Source organism: Rhodnius prolixus, unplaced genomic scaffold (genome assembly GCF_049639745.1).
Source record: "Rhodnius prolixus isolate KJV_2025 unplaced genomic scaffold, Rpr scaffold_5, whole genome shotgun sequence".
In the NCBI taxonomy this organism is placed as follows: Eukaryota; Metazoa; Arthropoda; class Insecta; order Hemiptera; family Reduviidae; genus Rhodnius; species Rhodnius prolixus.
Window position 1 is genome coordinate 30,465,084 of NW_027411624.1, and position 19,844 is coordinate 30,484,927.

Here is a 19,844-nt window from a genome sequence, read left to right on the forward strand (position 1 = left end):
CTTCAACTACAAAAGCGCTGGAATTTCAAATTTGACTTTCAGTTTTCGTTCTAATGTTGTTTCTAAGTAACCCACCTACCTTACTGGGGCAACAGAAAGTGCAACCTAACTGATTCAATTATTTAGTTTCTCTTGAAAATGGCTTACAACTCGGAAGCAACTAAAACTCTGATCAGAAATGACGGATGTAATTTCTGAGTGGAAAAGTCAAAGAGAACTATACTTCTTAAAGAAGTATCCTTTATCTTTAATATCTTTTATAAGTTTGTTCATGCAAAATGATCCCTTTAACAGTTTATATTTAATGTTGATGTAAATCATTGCAAGGGTTATAGTAGTAAGGTAATTGTAGAATCACACTTTATACATTTTGACTTGCCAATATTTTTTTTAAAAATTTATTTTGTAATTTACAATCTGTATACAGTATATACAATAAGTAAATAGGAGGTGTATGAGATGAACTGGAGCGGGAAGAGCAGAAGGAGAGAAGCTACCCAGCGGTTGCACTCTCTATATGAGATAGGAGAATGTGAGGAGGAGAGTATGGGTAGGAGAGAGAAGAGATAGGAGAATAATGACGTTTAGTTCTTCAGACCTCAAGGAAGTCACGGGGCCACTGGCGATTCAGTCGGCGAGGAGTATTAGGAATGTCTGAGGAGGCGAGAGACTGTACTAGAGGATTAGAGCTAGTCGAAAGTGTAGTATGGAATTTTTGATATTTAGTCTTGGCGAGATGGTCTATGAAGGGAATGTTGAGGTCGTGGTGAAGAGTGAGGTCAGTCACCGTAGAAAGGAGCGTCAACTAACTGTCGGAGGAGTTTTGACTGAAATGTTTGTACTGTCCGTATGTTTGTAGGTTTGGCTGAACCCCACAGCTCTAGTCCGTAAGTCCACATAGGTTTGAGGATAGTACTGTATATTAATCGTTTGAGTTCAATGGGTAATTTGGAGCGACGTCCAAGAAGTCTGTAAAGCAGTTTCGCACGTTTCGTCATTGCTGGTCTTTTAAGTCTAGTGTGTGGGTTCCACGTTAAGTCTTTTGTCTAAGTAGAGCCCAAGGTAGCGCACCAGATCTCTATAAGGAAGTGGATTGCTGTTGAAGAGGACAGGTGGACAGGAGCCCCGCCGGAGAGTAAACGTGGCATGCTGGCATTTCTGTGGGTTCATTTTAATCCGCCACTTCTTTGCCCAGGATTCTATTTTATGTAAGCCAATATTAAAATTTTTCTTAATACCCTGGATGATTTCTTAAATTATTTGTTGAAAGATGAGATAAACAAAATTATTACCACATTTTTAATATTATACTAGTTAATATTGGTTAGAGTTTACATAACCGAAGGACACAACATTGGTAGAATTCCAAGGGTATTTATTTTATTTATTGTTAAATTCCAAGGGTGAGGAAAATGGTTAACTTAGAAATGCGATATTACAAAAATACATTTGTGGGATATTTTCCAAAATAGCTGTATCGATTTTCTGTAATCTTGAAAATGATAAATGGCACACCTACTTGATCAACATCTAAAAACATTTAAAGGAAACATTTTTATAGATAATCTTGTCTTTCTTTTCAAGGCAGCTGCTATCTGTTATTGAAGCAACGAAGCAATAACGCCAACTATGTTATTTGGGAAAACCAAACGTGTAAAGTAAATATAAATTTGTTAAAATTTGTAGTAAGAGTTGGTACCAGATAAGGTAGAGTTTGTTTTCAAACCAAAGAGAATAACTTTTTCATACTTCATGTGAGTTTACATAACTGTTGGATATACATACGCCTTTCTATTGCGCCTATTAATAAATATTTGATATTTACATAGTAAACAAGGGGAGTAGAAAGTTTTGAAACGCTATTCATACAGGTAAAATCACTTTACTTATTGGATTTACTAGTATGTGGTACCAATTCCATTTTGAAAGTTATGAAGCACAAGTGTATGTATGAAATAAGAGATATTGTAGTGCAATTTAACCTATTAATAAATTCAACTCCAAAGAATGATTTAGTTATTACTAAATGGAAAATAGATCTTTAAATTGATGAAAGCAAATCCTTAAAGTTTAGCTTCAATATTGTTGATGCTCGTTAAATCTTTTTGCTTTAAATATACCTTGCTTTTAAAAGCTCACATTGGCAAACATTTTGTATAAGGAAGCAAGAAGCTTGCTGCAATCATGCTTAAAAAGAAGCTAACAGTCTGGGTAAGCATTAATAATCAGGTAATCTTATAGGAAAAATTTGTATTCTTACACCCACCTTTAAAGCATTCTCTCAACGCTTCACTGATTAATCCAAAAGACTTGTGAAGAGCTTGAGGAGCAAGCTCTTCACATAGGCACAATACGTTACTGCTGATTCTCTCATCTTCATTGTTTGATTGATGGATCTACAAGATTTCTCATCTGTAAAGTTCAATAAAGATGCCTAAAAGACTCGGACAGTTACAAATAATTCTATGGGAATCATAAGTAAGCTGTCAATGTAATGTTACATCTTTCTTCTTGTTAGGCAATTTTGCTAGTCATTCTTGCAACTTTTTGTTCATTTCACAAACGTGATTTTTCAATCAAGTTGCAAAACAGTTCAAATTAAACGCTTTTTAAGACCGCTAACTCGGGGAAAAAAAGAGAAGCATACCATATCTTATGATGAGATTATACAATTCATTGACGAAAAAGTACAGATCTAATTTCTATTTTCAAAATGCTGACTAATAATCTTAATTTTTTAGAATTTTGGTCCCAATTGAATTTTCCATCGCATATTACCAGACAAAAAAAAAGTTTTACAAAATGTTTCTTTGTACAAATTGATGTACATTCCAGTTTTTTGACATTTGTGAAACAAATAAATCATTACCTTCTGATTTTAATTAATGAATACGAGGGTCGTTTAAAAAGTCCGTGCAAAGTCAGAGAGATAGCACTACTGGCGCGTATCGAGGTTATGTTTAGTTAGTAGCATCTCTTGGAAGAACACACACCAAGTTTCAGTCAGATCGGTCTATTTCTTTGTGTTTGGCATTCGTTTGTATCGAGGAAGTCGAGTGATTTTCAAAAAATGGACGAAAAAGAATTTCGTGTGTTGATTAAACACTACTTTATGAAAGGCAAAACGCCTCAGGAGAATAAAGAGAAGCTTGATAAACATTATGGTGACTCTGCACCTTCGATTAGAACAGTTTATAAGTGGTTTCAAAATTTTCGGAGTGGCCATATGGGCACAAGTGACGCTGAACGTTCTGGACGCCCTGTTGAGGTTACTACTCCAGAAATCATTGATAAAATCCATGATATGGTGATGGATGACAGAAGAGTGAAGGTGCGTGAGATTGCTAGTGCTGTGGGCATCTCGAATGAACGGGTACATAATATTTTGCATCAACATTTGGACAAGACAAAGCTATCCGCAAGATGGGTGCCGCGATTGCTCACGCTTGATCAAAAACGAAATCGTGTGAAGTGTTGCAAGGACGGTTTGTAGCTGTTCCAGAAGAATCCGCAGGACTTTAAGCGTCGTTTCGTCACTGTGGATGAAACATGGATACATCACTACACTCCTCAGACCAAAGAACAATCTAAACAATGGGTTACCAAGGGGGAATCTGCGCCAAAAAAAGGCGAAGACCGTTCCTTCGGCCGGCAAGATTATGGCGACTGTCTTTTGGGATTTGCAAGGAATAATCCTCATCGACTATCAGGAAAAGGGTAAAACTATTACAGGTGTATATTATTCATCGTTATTGGACCGTTTGAAAACCGAGCTGCAAGAAAAACGCCCACGATTGGCCCACAAAAAAGTCCTTTTCCATCACGACAACGCACCAGCTCACACCTCAGCAGTTGTGGTCGCAAAATTAATGGAAATAGGGTTCCAACTCGTTTCACATCCCCCCTATTCTCCAGACTTGGCTCCCTCGGACTACTATTTGTTCCCCAATATGAAGAAATGGCTGGCGGGAAAAAGATTTTATTCAAACGAGGAGGTGATTGCAGAAACGAATGGCTATTTTTCAGACTTGTACAAATCCTATTATTCGGAAGGGATCAACAAACTAGAGCAGCGTTGGACGAAGTGTATAAGCCTAAAAGGAGACTATGTTGAAAAATAAAAAAATTAAGTAGTTTTTATTTTTGCACGGACTTTTCAAACGACCCTCGTATATATATGAACATATTCTAATTTAAAATATTCCTAAATAATTGAATTTTTAATAACTTACTAGTATTAGCTTCAAAATAGAAATAATTAATGTTATTACTATTATTTATTGTTACTTGCTTATAATATTACAATTATAGCAAGAGGTTGACCCAAAATGGAAATAAGGATGTTTTCATTTATTAAATTTGTACATAAATCAATTTCAATATTTTTGTTTTCCATTTCATTTTACAAATGAACATATGTGGCTTAATGTGGCAAACAAAATTAATTGTTACCACACAAATATAGTTTTTATAATTGCATATTATCTCCATATTTTGAATAAATGAATTACATTTTACATTGAAGTTTTTGTAACTTTATCAGGATGGCATTGGTAAATGTTGCATTCTTTTAATTATTTTACAATTAACGTATACAAAAGTGTATTGCAAAATAATCTATTGTTATCCAGTTAATACATTTTTAAGCAATATGAGCCGTTCACTGCACAACTCCATTAAATACATAAAACAAAAAATTGAGAAATGCGAAGATATAATTTTCATTGTTTTTTAAAATTCCTGTTAAACTATTTGTGTACAACTTAAAATACGAACATTTATTGACCGAATTAAGTTTTAACACTTTTTTCGACTTGAATAAGGTACCAGAAAAGATGAGAACCTCGGCCTTCGAAGATTATATTTCTTCCCATTATCCTGGCTCATATCGTTTATTTACAGATGGGTCCAAAATCAATAATAAAGACGGAAGTGCTGTTTATGATCCGGTTCGGAACTATTTTACTATAATTAAAACTGTCCGGTAGGACAGTTGTATAAGGGTTGATCATCAAAAACTGCAGGAAAAAGCGTAACGTTGAAAAACACCCAACTTTGACAATTTTTTTCTCTTTTTCTATAAAAGATAAAATTCCCAAATTTTCGTTAAATTATAGGACAAACCCTCCTTTATAACTGAAATTTTTTTGCAACAACATAGATCTAATAGATTTCGAGAAAAAAGTTGCCGAAAATGAGCAAAAACGGCTTTTTCAAAAATTGTTGTTGTTCTTCTTCTTGTTGTTGTTGTTGTTGTTGTTGTTGTTGTTGTTGTTGTTGTTACCTTTTTTGTAAACCGCGTACCGCCTAAACGCGTGAACCGATTTTCATGAATGAGGTGTCATTCGATTCGGAATTTTATGTAGATGTGCCTTTTTGGTGGTCTCGACGCTGTACATCGAATGGGAGAGGAGTTAGCTCCATGTATGTGAAACCCCCTCCAAAATTATTATTACTAATTACTCTTTAAAGCTCACCCTGATTTTGATAAAATTTGGCAGGATGAAAGAGTTAGGGCTCTACAAGTAACTTTAAAGCGACGTTCTGCTCTTACTCCTATTAAGAAGAAGTATGGCAATCGATACAAATGATCGACGCGTAAACCGTTTTTCATGAATTGTCATTCTAATCAAAATTTTGTATAGATTTACATTTTAGAAGTCTCGACGCTGTGCCTCATAAGGAGGGGAGTTTGCCCTACCCAAATAAGGCCCTTTCTAAAACTATTATTACCAATATTTCTATAAAGCTTAGTCCGATTTTGATAAAATTTAGCACGAAGAAGTGATTAAAGCTCCTCTACGTGGCTGTGAAGTGCCATCATGCTCTTACGCCTACCAACAGGAAGTACTGCAATCGTTAAAATTATCAATGAGTGAACCGATTTACATCAATGAATTGTCGTTCGATTCAAAATCTTTGTCTTTTAGGGAGAAGTCCAGTAATCGCAGTTTATTTTTCTTGCTCCTCTTAAAAGGAAGTACTGAAATCGCAGTTTAATTTTGCTATTTACGTACAAATACCTTCCTATTTTATTCAAAACGCTTTCTCAAAAAAATTGTTATTGAGGATGGTTTGGGGACCGCAATTATAATCGTTCTTTAAAAAGATCTCTACAGTAGTTACGGTTCCGACTTAACGCCTTATCAGGTTATAATGATAGAATTGCTTATACCAAATTTTAAAAAAATCTGTAAAGCAGATATGTAACTTTGCAAAATAGACAAAAAGAAAAATCTATCCAAAAGGTACAAAAATCTCCTTAACAAAAACTTACAGTTTAAAATGTTAAGTATAAGGGTTGATTAAACGCCAAAAGGTACACAAATCAGCAAGTACCCATCATTTCATTTATACTTCATTGATATGATTTAAGTAATTTTACTGCATTAACTTTTCCTTCACATTTTTAGAATTTATTAGATGTCACAGACCCTTATGCTGGCCAGTTCATTCATAATATTTTTTTGTTATAATTATGATAAAATGAGTTCTGAATTATTCTGAGTAGTCACATATACATGCATGTTAAAGTAGAAAAAGACAAAGTCAGAGTCAGCCACTGTTTAAATTTGAATCACGAAGGATTTAAAACAATATTTCAGTCTTGAATTCGTCTTACCGAAATATTCGTGAGCACAAATAACACACAGTTAATAACAAGTAGATTATTCAACAATAATTATTCATTTCTCAATTGTAATTTAATTTAGTCCCCCTAATTTTACTTATAGTAAAATACTGGAATAATTAGCTGTCCTAAAAATATGCAAATCTTATTTATTTTATATTACATATATACAACATTGTGGGAAGAACATCTAGATTGAGAATGTAATTGAAGAAAACTATATTATTTGCGATAAAGCCAGATAATTATTACCTATTATTATAAACGTTTGACTACTTCATAAAATAACAATTACTTTAATCGAAGAATGAACTTAAACCCACGATTTTTATTTAAAAATAAAAATAAATAAAATGAAATCATTAAAGTATGTTGGTGTAAACTTTTTTTTAAAAAAGTTTTTGAAATCTTTAGCCTAATTTTTTTTTTCTTTTTAACCTGTAATTAATAGTTTGATTATTATAGATAAATAGATATTACAATCTACAGTCTAGAACAAATATTTTGTAGATGAAAATGGCCAGCATAAGGGTCTGTGACATCTAATAAATTCTAAAAATGTGAAGGAAAAGTTAATGCAGTAAAATTACTTAAATCATATCAATGAAGTATAAATGAAATGATGGGTACTTGCTATTTGTGTACCTTTTGGCGTTTAATCAACCCTTATACTTAACATTTTAAACTGTAAGTTTTTGTTAAGGAGATTAAATTAGAAGGTGAGGCGTCCATCTGAGCTAATTGCTATTTTAACGGCTTTAAAATATATTTATTCGTTGTCGGAGAAAAAATATACCATTTTTAGTGACAGCCAGAGTGCGTTGTGTAAATTATCACATATACACAACCAGTCTGCAGGAATGAATCACATTATCGCAGAGATTGTAGAAACTATTGCCATTTTTAAAGAGAAGGGAGTCTGCATTAATTTCTTGTGGGTAAGGGGTCATTGTGGTATAAAAGAGAATGAAATTGTTGATACACTTGCAAAGGAAGCCACCAATAGTGGGGAAATGGCTAATTATAAATTACTACACACCAATATCAAGCGTATTATTGCAAAAACCTCACTAGAAAAATGGCAGACAGATTACAGTCATGGTAATAAAGGGAGATTCTATAAAACTATGACAGATCAGTTACCTAGACAACAATGGTTTAAGGGAACTGTCACTAATAAATGGGTTGTTACGACAATAAGCAGGCTGAGAACGAACCACGCGGTGTGCGGATCGTATCTTCACAGGATCAACAAAAGGTCCTCTCCTCTTTGCGTAGATTGCAATGAGGAAGAGGATTTCAAACATATAATAATATGTCCACGTTATGTAGTAGGTAGGAAACGAATGTTTGACGACTTATACAGGTAGTGAGATGCACCATTTCGCTAGGAAGACATAATATTCTCCACCAACATCTATTTGCTTAAATCTGAAGCAGAGCTAGCAAAGAAATATGAATGTATTTAAAAGTTATAGCCGATTAGAAAGAATGTAAGAAAATGATTAGAGAAGGATTACGTGATTTTAATTTAGGTTAAGCTATAAGGATGGCAGGAATATAGAGTACTGATCCATCCATGTAAATAGTTGTATATACGAGGGTCGTTTGAAAAGTCCGTGCAAAAATAAAAACTACTTAATTTTTTGGGGTAAACCTTTTTTATTTTTCAACATAGTCTCCTTTTAGGCTTATACACTTCGTCCAACGCTGCTCTAGTTTGTTGATCCCTTCCGAATAATAGGATTTGTCCAAGTCTGAAAAATAGCCATTCGTTTCTGCAATCACCTCCTCGTTTGAATAAAATCTTTTTCCCGCCAGCCATTTCTTCATATTGGGGAACAAATAGTAGTCCGAGGGAGCCAAGTCTGGAGAATAGGGGGGATGTGAAACGAGTTGGAACCGTATTTCCATTAATTTTGCGACCACAACTGTAGAGGTGTGAGCTGGTGCGTTGTCGTGATGGAAAAGGACTTTTTTGTGGGCCAATCGTGGGCGTTTTTCTTGCAGCTCGGTTTTCAAACGGTCCAATAACGATGAATAATATGCACCTGTAATAGTTTTACCCTTTTCCAGATAGTCGATGAGGATTATTCCTTGCGAATCCCAAAAGACAGTCGCCATAATCTTTCCGGCCGAAGGAACGGTCTTCGCCTTTTTTGGCGCAGATTCCCCCTTGGTAACCCATTGTTTAGATTGTTCTTTGGTCTGAGGGGTGTAGTGATGTATCCATGTTTCATCCACAGTGACGAAACGACGCTTAAAGTCCTGCGGATTCTTCTGGAACAGCTACAAACCGTCCTTGCAACACTTCACACGATTTCGTTTTTGATCAAGCGTGAGGAATCGCGGCACCCATCTTGCGGATAGCTTTGTCATGTCCAAATGTTGATGCAAAATATTATGTACCCGTTCAATCGAGATGCCCACAGCACTAGCAATCTCACGCACCTTCACTCTTCTGTCATCCATCACCATATCATGGATTTTATCAATGATTTCTGGAGTAGTAACCTCAACAGGGCGTCCAGAACGTTCAGCGTCACTTGTGCCCATATGGCCACTCCGAAAATTTTGAAACCACTTATAAACTGTTCTAATCGAAGGTGCAGAGTCACCATAATGTTTATCAAGCTTCTCTTTAGTCTCCTGAGGCGTTTTGCCTTTCATAAAGTAGTGTTTAATCAACACACGAAATTCTTTTTCGTCCATTTTTTGAAAATCACTCGACTTCCTCGATACAAACGAATGCCAAACACAAAGAAATAGACCGATCTGGCTGAAACTTGGTGTGTGTTCTTCCAAGAGATGCTACTAACTAAACATAACCTCGATACGCGCCAGTGGTACTATCTCTCTGACTTTGCACGGACTTTTCAAACGACCCTCGTAGTAGAGGGATGAATGTGTGAAGCGAATGTATTTATAAGTAAGAATGGAGAGTGAGTGATATTCTTGTGATAAGCACCCAGACGATGCTAGCTGTATGGCCAAAGCCAATGCCAAAAAAAAGGCAAAAAAGAAAAAAAAAATCTGTTTATAATATAAATTCAAATAAACTTACCGTTATCATTTAGCGGCTGCTACTGAACTAATTGGAAGCTACTTCATTTTGAACACCTAATATTTAAGACTACCTCCAAACTTTCGACAAGTTTTGAAACAACAATGGTCTACAAGTTTACTTAACTTCCAAGCTACACAAAATTAAGTTTAATTAAACTTTCTTTATTAATAAATACTTGTTTGGAAGTAACCTCATCATTGGTTATATTATTTATTTAACAGCTAATACCAAATTCTAAAACGTAAGGTTAAAAAAAAAAAATAGCCAGAAAGAAGGAGGTAAGCGTTCTAGGAATAGTTTATTATGAAGGAGAAAAGTCCTGGTGGTTTATTGGGTCAGAAGGGAGCTTGGACGATGGTAGTTGGTCCGGTAGTAAATCCAGCCCGGGTGAACACACTTCCCGTCGTTGGTGTGTCCAATAGCTGCCTGCCCGGTCTATCCTCTTCGTACTTATGATCTTGGATTTACGATTTCCTCCTCTTTTTATTCCATTTGAACATTTATCCACCTTTCATCCCCTGCTTATCCCTTTTCTTCTTAGTATTTTCCACTTAATATGGTCCATACCCAATAATGCTTTCATACGCAGTTTGTCAAATCACTTTTATGTTATCCTCAGAGAGAGAATTTCTGAAGGCTTCTTTTATAATAATAGATATATTATTAGAAATAGGACAAGATGTCTGGACGGAGATACCTAACTGTAATGTTGGACAGATACATTATTATTATTATTATTATTATTTTCTTAAGATAAGATTCTAATAGGGCAGCCCTTAAGGCCTACACCACTGCGACCCCTTTGGATCTATTGTGGCTCCCCTCACTCTAAAGTTCACCCTCCCGACCTGTCCTTTTAATCAGACTCTTAATTCTGGAAAGCGACTCGTTGGTAAAGCTCACAGGCTTTCTTTTTTTTCCTCCCCGAGAAGTAACATCCTTAACCAGACAAGCCCCTCACACTGACACAACACGTGCAGTGCCGTTTCCTCTTCTTCCTGACAGAACCTACAAAGGCTATCATCTGCCAGGCCCATGCGATGCATGTGTTTTCTGAGCCTGCAGAGTGGTCGGTTAATAGTACTACAATTATCCTTATAGCCACACACGGTCTCGACGGATTAAATCTGCAATCAACCTTTAATGAACTCATTCGCCTGTCTCTGCCCTGTGGTGGCAAGCCACCATTCTTGAGACCTACTCTGCACCCATAGTTTAATGGCCGCAGTCTTAAGATACTTGGAGATCCTAAAATAGGGCTCCGGGCCAACGAAGTGTCCCGCAGAGCCTTCCCTGGCCAATAAATCTGCCATTTCGTTTCCAACTTCTTGAGAGAGAAATTTTTGCAATCGCGTCAAATCTTAGAAATGGAGTTTTCACATATTCTAAAAAAAAAAAAAAAAGGTTTCAACGCATGTTATGTAAATAAAAACGGAAGTACTCTAAAACTAAAAAATGCTAGACGGGTCAAATTTAAAAATCCGCTTCTGAGACCGAGAATTTCGAATTACCCAGCCCAGAAAAAAATTTTTTTGTTAATTAAATTGAATTTATTTTAGGGAGTAAAAATGCATTGCATTTATTTCGGTCTCTTAGACTATCAAAGTGAGTGCAGCAAAGCATTACAATTTCAATCAGATCGAAATGCCCGTCAGTGTAAACACAGCTGCTACAGTAACAATATCAAATTTTACAAAGTAAGACCTAAGCAAATATTTGTTCTATACACATATTTGCATAGCCTTGGTATGTAAGACATGTAAGGGACTAGTCGCACATAATACGTATGGAACCAATCTGGAAGGCTTGCTTGTATTTATTTATTTAATATTAGTTTCGATACCACACTCAAGAGTTAAAAATAAATATTTATAATATATAATATAATATAAATAAATATTTATTTAATGCGCTTTAACGTCTAAAGCTTGCGGCGCTTGGGGTCCTATTGAAGGACCCTTAATCTCAAGTATAAAAATTATTAGTTACAATTTATGCTCAAATTCATTTAATTTTCTGGATAAAATTATGATTTATTATTAGAAATTAGTAAAATTTGGAGTGTACTATAGAGTGTAAAGTGTGTTACATATGAACTAACAATTAGATTAGATTAGATTGCTTTAGACGGGCGGTTCCACCAGAAAGGGGAAGGAACGCAGGCAATCCATTTTCTAAAATGCCCATTGTTTCCCGCCCACCCCTCATCTCATAAGAACCAACAAATCTGGCTAAAAATTGCCGGATAACAGTACAATAAACTAATAAAGTAGTGACAGTGCTCTAGGGAGCATGGCGACCCAATCGCCCAGTGCACTGAATAAACCTAGAAAGTTCGTTAAGATTACCAGATGCCACAATCTCCAGTAGGGAAACATTTAACCTCCCGAAGACGAGGAATCTAGTTTTAAGGAATAAGTTTGATCCTTTACATGAAAGATATGTGGCAGGAGGTTTCCCATTTTTTTGGTAATTAAACGCAACTCTCCCAAAATTACCAAATAATTATTAAACCTACTTGTTTGTAACAGATGTAAAATTCATTTTTAGTAATTTCGGGTGTGTTTGAGAACAACTAAAGCTCTTAACATTTGATTTTTCTTAGAAAAATCACTCGGAAAACGACTTATGTCCCGATATTAAGAAAAATACTAGCTTTACTGCCTTGGCAATATTTTTAGTAGAAAGAGGATGAAAAAATACATAAAAATGACCTATCGCGTGCTCTTCTTTCTCTTTGATAACAAGTTAAAAAAATTGAAATATGATTAAAAATACCAGATTTTGAAATGGCCTAGCACCTTTAATTTTAAAGATATCGAATTGCGGTTTCCGGTTTCTTTCATTACTTTTTATACTCTTTAAGACTGTGTATATAAAAATGGGGGTCAACTGCGAACCCTCAATTTTGGTCGCGCGTCAGCCGCGTATGCGGGCAGGAATCTAAAATCAAGTCACATATTCTGAAACTAGAGGTGACGGACAACAAATTTTTCCTCTACCATTTTTCGCTCAGAACAACCGTTTAAGCATGAAATGCATTTGAGCCGTCTTAAAATGAACACCCTGTATATTTTATTTTCCTTAACGACCATTTGCAAAATATATAACGTTACAATAATTTGCTAGCATTAGCAATTAAATTTATTCATGTGTAATTGTCAACATTATATTATGTATCTTGTGTAATTCTTAATATTAACATTTACCTTACATTTATAAAGGAAATTTTCTTAAATTTTGCGGTTATTCTTCTTTGTATGAGAATTTATATATTCTTGGGGCACGTATATAGCACTCTTTATGACGTCTAAGTTTTACAATTTTTTTTTATGTACAAAAAGGTAAAATCTGAGATTATGTTCAACATAAAGCTAATGAAATCATTGTTTAAGCGCTAGATACCAGCAACTGTAAGGTCTGGTAGCGTATCACCATTGGCGAAAGAGTACCTTCTACAAAAAAATTTACCTGGTGTATTGTTCTAGACTTGGTCATAGTGGATTTAATAGTTATGGTGAATCTGATGACTTCTGGTATAAGATGACAAGAAGGTGGATCTAGTTGTTGCTGATGACTAGGGAACGGATTCGTATGTATTTACATATTTTTTTCTAGGCAATTTACAGACGTTTTTCAACTAGAAGTATTCATACTGACACTCTTTAAGCCGTTTGAGCCTACTTTTATTTCACATATTTCCACATATTTAGACGTCATCGCATATTTATATATATTTGATTAAAATAAATAAATATTTCTACATATTTAATCAAAATATGTACATATTTTTCATTTTGGGCATATTTTCATAATTGGGAGGTGGTTGACAGGAACTGTGAACCACAGACTGTAGGGCTGTGAATCACTGTGGTTAAAAAAGTGTTCTTAAAAGCACCAAGTCGCATTAAAATGCTAAAAGATCTCTATCCAGACTTGTGCCTTCCACCAGAACCAATATTGACAAGATGGGGTACTTGGCTGGAAGCAGCTCAGTATTACTATGAAAACTACAATAAAATCAAGAATGTCCTTTCACATCTCGAAGACGAAGCAGTAGCGATAAATACAGTCAAGTCTTTATTCGAGAAACCTAATTTAAGGAACGACCTTGCATTCATTTCTGACAATTGCGTATTTCTTGCACAAGCCATTACCCAACTTGAGTCCCAAAATGTTCGACTGACAGAAAACGTGTCCAACGTTAAAAAAATCATCGAAAAGGTGGAAGGAATACCTGGGAGTAAGGGAGATCTGATCAGATCAAAACTGGTAGAAGTACTGAGCAAGAACAAAGGGTGGGAGACCATCTGCCAGATTTCTGATATTATCAGTGGAACAGAAGTCACCTCAGAACATCGTGTACCCTTTACAACCGAAAGATAACTTCTTTCAGCAAGGCACCTATAACATCTGTAGATGTTGAACGATCTTTTAGTCGTTACAAGTCCATCTTAAGCCCAGATCGTCGTCACTTTACGTTCCAACATTTGAAATTTCATGTGGTTGCAAACAATTTCGAAGAGTGAAGTTTTCAAAATTGAAAATTTAACACGTCTTTTTATAAATAGTTAAAATGTTCTTTGTTGTATAAATCATTATAACTTGTAAAAACAAATTATTTTGTTCCTAATAAATTATTATAAATTGTAAAAATGTTCTTTTCTTGTATAAATAATTATAACTTGCCCCCCCCCCAAAAAAAATCCATTTTAATAAAAAAAAATGTCCATTTTACTTAAATATTCCAGAAAATATTTTAAGAAAATCACATATTTTCCACATAATTGACGAAAATAAATGCATATTTTAGTTAAATATTTGGCATTTTTAAATACATAAAAATCCGTTCCTTATGATGACCATTACAAGTTTTGCTTCATTGAGAAATAGACATCCTACCACTCTGCTTTTCTCTTTGTAAGGGCCTAGCAAGAGCGAGGTTAATCAAATTTAAGAGTTGAAACTTGCACGGTATTGAACTATATGTGCAGAGAGATACCACGCTCAGGAAGGCTTATGATCTTTTGGCTGACGTAAGTGCGTTCAGACGTTGGTTAAACAGGAGTTAGCCGCGAGATATTTCAATTGATCTTAACGATCACAGTGAATGTGGGCCTTTTCTAAGCAGATAGAAGGGAAACATGGCCCTCAAGATATCCCCCTCTTCCAAACGACGAGCTACTACAATTTTATAAAAGAGTTACCAGCAATAAAAAGAGAAAAAGAAATCCTAAAACCATCTATGAATAGAATGATCTGATCTTAATACAATGAACAGAAAGCCTGGTCGAGTTTTTCATTATTAAATTATCCTTCTACAAACAAAAATCCATCACTTTTTATTGACAATAAATTCTTTTCTAACAATGGCATTGGTGAATTATTCTCTGAGGTAGAGGAGATAAAAAGCAATTTTATTATTGAATTATAATTTATTTATCCAAACAGATATTTCTGCATGCTATGAAATAAAATGAAAAAAGCTTATAGCACAGCTAAATTATTGTGGGGAAACCAAAGGATAATTGGATTACCTAAAAATAGAAAGGAAAAAAAAGACAGATTTAGTATCTAATTAGAATTGTATTTCTGACAAAATAAGGTTATCATCTATCATGGAGATTGCAACAGCTATCTGTATCACGGAAGCATTGTTAAGAGATAACTTCCGTTTTTATTGGCGATCAAATCCCAACCAGTGGTACGCGAGTTGCTGGTTGGTGGTATGCGAAAAATAATCAATAATGGCGGACATAAAAAATTAAATCATAAAAATATCATAGAAACGTTGTTTCCTATAATAATTATTTTAATTAATAATATTATAGAGTAAAGTTGTTAACCTTCAGACTACAACGCGCGTACGTCAGTTGGCAGTGGCGGGAGAGGGTAAGGACTTTGAGTAGCTTCCTTTTCAGTTTTCCTGCAGATGTTAACGCGGCAATAGCCAACACCAAAGGTACGTGACTTTGTAAAATTCTAAGTACATTAAGACTGGGTCAATATGACCCCACGTTCTGTAATATGTTCTGGTTTTTTCAATAATTTGTTTTTATAAATTATTCATTTTATTGTTTTTCCTGGAAGGTTTCTACGTTTTTGTTAACCCTCTTAAATTGTTTCTGCTGTCATCGATGCACGTTACTGGAACTGTGAACCAAAACACGCAAAAACCTGACATGATTGACTTCTACAACTTGACGAAAGGTGGAGTCGATGTTTTTGACAAGTTATGCCACAGCTATTCAGCCAAAAGTGCTTCCAGAAGATGGCCAATCCGCTATTTTTTTGGTGTACTAGATACTGCTGGAAACACCTTCGTACTTCATCGGCTCAATAACAACTCAGGGAATCGAACCATCCTATCCGAGTTTTTGAAATCATTAGCGTTCTCATTGGAGGAGCCTTTCATGAAGCTTAGAATGAACAACACAAAGCTACCCAAAACTGTACGAACCGAAATAAGAACAGTTCTGGGGCTTCCAGAATCTTTGGAAGCTGCACGTACCCCTCCTTGCCGAGGCCGATCAGCGACAAGAACGAGATGCCACCTGTGCAAGAACGACAGGAAAACATACAATTCCTGCGATATCTGTGCCTTACCAATTTGTAGACAACGAAAAAATTAAACGTTTGTGCGTTCAATGTCGACTGGAAGGCACTATTGAAGATGGACGAGAATTAGTTACCTAGTCCCTTGGGGCAGAATGATTTTATTTTTTCGTGTTTGTTTTTCATTTTTTTGTTTCTTGGAGTTACCTGAATTTTGTAAATTTTAGTACCTATTTTTTAAAATTAACTATTTAAGTACTTTTTTTGATATGCACCTAATAAATTAGAATTCATTGTTTCCACTACCACGTTAATAAAAGCCTGATTTTTGAAAATATTGATTTTATTATTTCCTTAAATGTCAAACAGGTCTTATTGCAAATAAAAAATGAATTGGGTCAAAAAGACCCAACGTTGTAATGCATGTCTCGGCAATTCACGTTGTTGTCCGAAGGTTAATATGTACGGTAATAAGGTTACGTCTGTCTCAAGATATACGAGAAAATATTATAGCATTTTTAACAGGATTAAAATTGTCTTTCATGGAGTATTTTCCAAAACCCGAAAACACAAATGATAATTGAATTTCAAACACCTTCAGTAAAGAAAATTTAGGAAAAGCTTCATCATTATCGATAAAAGATGAAGAAAATTTAATAGAATTACGATATCATATGACAGAACTTAATTGATAACAATGTAAAGATCTGCTTAAAGAGACTGGACTGTAATGAGTAAGCTCTATCCAAGCAACATTATATTTAATTGGTACTTACAGGTAAGTTGAATGCTTAAAAGAAATTAATTTAGAAGATTTGGGCACAAATATAATAATCATAAAGAAGAACTTTGTAAATTAATTAATAATTTTGAAGAGAAAAATATATGCGCAATTTTTAATTCTTTAAAAATGTTTTAAAACTGAGATGTTACACTTTGCAAAGTTAATAAAGTGCACATGAACTTGGAACTCCTTTGTAACAGATAGATTGTATCTCTATACAAATAAAGATGATAATAGTAAAATAACATACTTGGAATAACAAATTTCACGAGATACAATCATTTTTACGAGGTGGTACAATTTAGCATGATGTACTACCAAGTGGTAGGCGAGCCAAAAAAAGGTTGGGAAACGCTGAATTAGGGTAACCGTGATGCCAATGTGTACACCAAAATAACTGTGTACCCAACTTAGTACTATGTGATGTTGCTATTGGACTGAAATTAACATATGTCAAAAATGAAATATCGATTGATCCTATTCATGCTAAGTGCGTATAAAAGGCTGAATCCAGGATTTAAATTAAACCATTAAACCAGAAACTGCTTGAAGACAAACTGGATTTGACAGTACTTTGAAAGTAAAGCAACAAATTTGACAAAACTGTTCACAACTTAATTCATGTTATACAGATTTCAGCATTGTACTCAACAGTCCATAAATGAATTCAGGCTTCTTTTAAAACTCAGTCTGCTTCTTTTTTTTACATAAAGATTCTGATAACGATTAGACGGAAAGAGCCAGGATTTGTTATATATCTTTCACATAAAAGAACATTCGCCAGAGACAATTAAACAGAAATAATTTTCAAGTGGACAGTCACGACGGCAAGACTTAACTGAACTATAGTAAACAAATCCCATTTGCTTAACCAAGAACACCATCTACTCTTAGGTGAAGATGACACTTTCTTGAGTTCTTGGGCTAAATCTGCAGCGGAAAGACAAACTTGTTCGCTGTATATCTATCAACAATGTTCAAACCTCACTAGAAACTTCAGTAACCTCTTTCATGCAATCTGTCCATTGCTCTTAGTTCTCTTTACAATACTTTTATTCCCTCCGAAGTAACCTTCGTTATCAAACATCTTCCTCCAATCAAACCTCAATCTTTTGATCTAATTTCTTTAAAAATCTTCTTGCATCGCCCCAGAAAAAGGTTTAGCTCTTCCTGATTATACATATAAGATTATACATGATTATACATATTAATTACACTACTAATAACAATTTACTACTCCATCGGGTGGAAATCCTCCGTACTCCCTAGCTCAACAAACCTCCTTATCTCAGAACTTCCTACCGTCCTGTAAGTCTTCTTTTTATTATGGAAATGGTTCTAGAAAAAAAGCTCCTCTTTAAAGGCTCTATTCTTGAAACAACTTGCATAAACATCAGTTGGGAGTTTGCAGTTTTCAATCTTCTATTTAATTTGGAGTTATTGTTCTTGATGTTTCTTCCTAGAGCAAAAGCGATGTTGCTCGGTTGCCATTTGTTCAAGCATTTGATCGAGTTTAGTAACGAGATTTGCCGACGAAATTTACAAAAATCCTTCCTGATATTTATAATATTCATTATTTTATCTTCTCTATTCAATAATATGTTTCTGTGTGAGTCAACAAGGGACATATTCTTCCATTTATCCTGTTGAGACCGTTATTCCTTGAGGTCTCTTTTTTCATGGCCTACACTCATCATAAATCACTCATTTATCCTCCGACTACAACCTTAATTTTCGTAGACGATGTAGGCTAGACTTTCTCCACACATATTGATCTTTTAGGATCTACAAGTTTCTTGCTAAGGACACTTATTATCTTTAGAGAAATACACACTCAACACCCTATTTTTTGTTTCAAGGATCCGGAGAACTTGTAAAGATGAGAACTCAACATAATTCATAGTAACAGCAGAAAAAATCCAGTTGTTTTCTTCACTATTTTCGATTTGTGTCAGTGCCCCATAACTTGAAAACTGATTTTGCTAGAATCTTAAGTCTCAAAATTGTTTAGGATTGTAAACTTAAACTTTTTAAACTTTCCTTCCTTTAATGTTAATTATTCGTTATTTATTCAGCTTTTCATAAAATATGATCACTGCCTACTAAGTGGTGTAACAGCCTTAATAGGCCCGCAAAATATAAAAAGAAAAGATTATTTTATTAACTCTTGCATTTTTTCTTTTCTTTTGATTACTGTTTTGAAATAGAAACCATAATTTAAAACCAGCATAAAAGATAAAATGGAAAAAAGTTGATACTGTGTTTATTGGGCAGAAAATAAGTAATTCACTCATGCAGTACTAAATTTCATTCTCGTAAAATAATTTAAAAAGGCTAAAAAGTATGAAAACTGAACATATGCAGTCCAGGATTAAATATTAAAATGACATCTTATAAATATAAAAAAAATCCGACATTTGTATTATTTTATCATTTTTTTCATTATAGCGAAAAACTAACAATTTTTAAAGTTGAAAAAATTGTATAACAATTGTTATTTATATAAATGCTTTATTTATTCAAATTTCATCTGAATGTCAACAGACGTTTAAATTTATTTATTTAATAAGAAAATTTAATTTGTATTCCATGTACAATATTCTGGTTTGGGAAACACACATCGTATGGAAATGGAAAATATTAAGCGGATTTTCTACAAATCTGGAATTTTGGGAAAATATGTTACATAATTCATGGTCATGGCATTAAAGAGGAAATCACAAATCCCTCTTATAGCCTGAAACTAGAAACATATCAGTTCAAAATTATAAATCTCTTTCTGAGTATTTGTACTATTAACATGTACG

At 34.4% G+C, this 19,844-nt stretch overlaps 1 protein-coding gene and 1 long non-coding RNA gene across 7 annotated transcripts in view; one reads left to right on the forward strand and one right to left on the reverse strand.

Annotated features, from left to right (window-relative positions):
- LOC141458565 (uncharacterized) overlaps window positions 1–19,844 on the forward strand; it is a 714,168-nt gene that overhangs the window by 584,367 nt on the left and 109,957 nt on the right. The window lies entirely within an intron of this gene.
- Window positions 1,320–4,408, reverse strand: LOC141457845 (uncharacterized). The gene is made up of 3 exons (XR_012460581.1): window positions 4,233–4,408; window positions 2,267–2,412; window positions 1,320–1,530 (listed from the first exon to the last, which is right to left on the reverse strand). It is a non-coding gene; the product is annotated as an uncharacterized lncRNA (long non-coding RNA).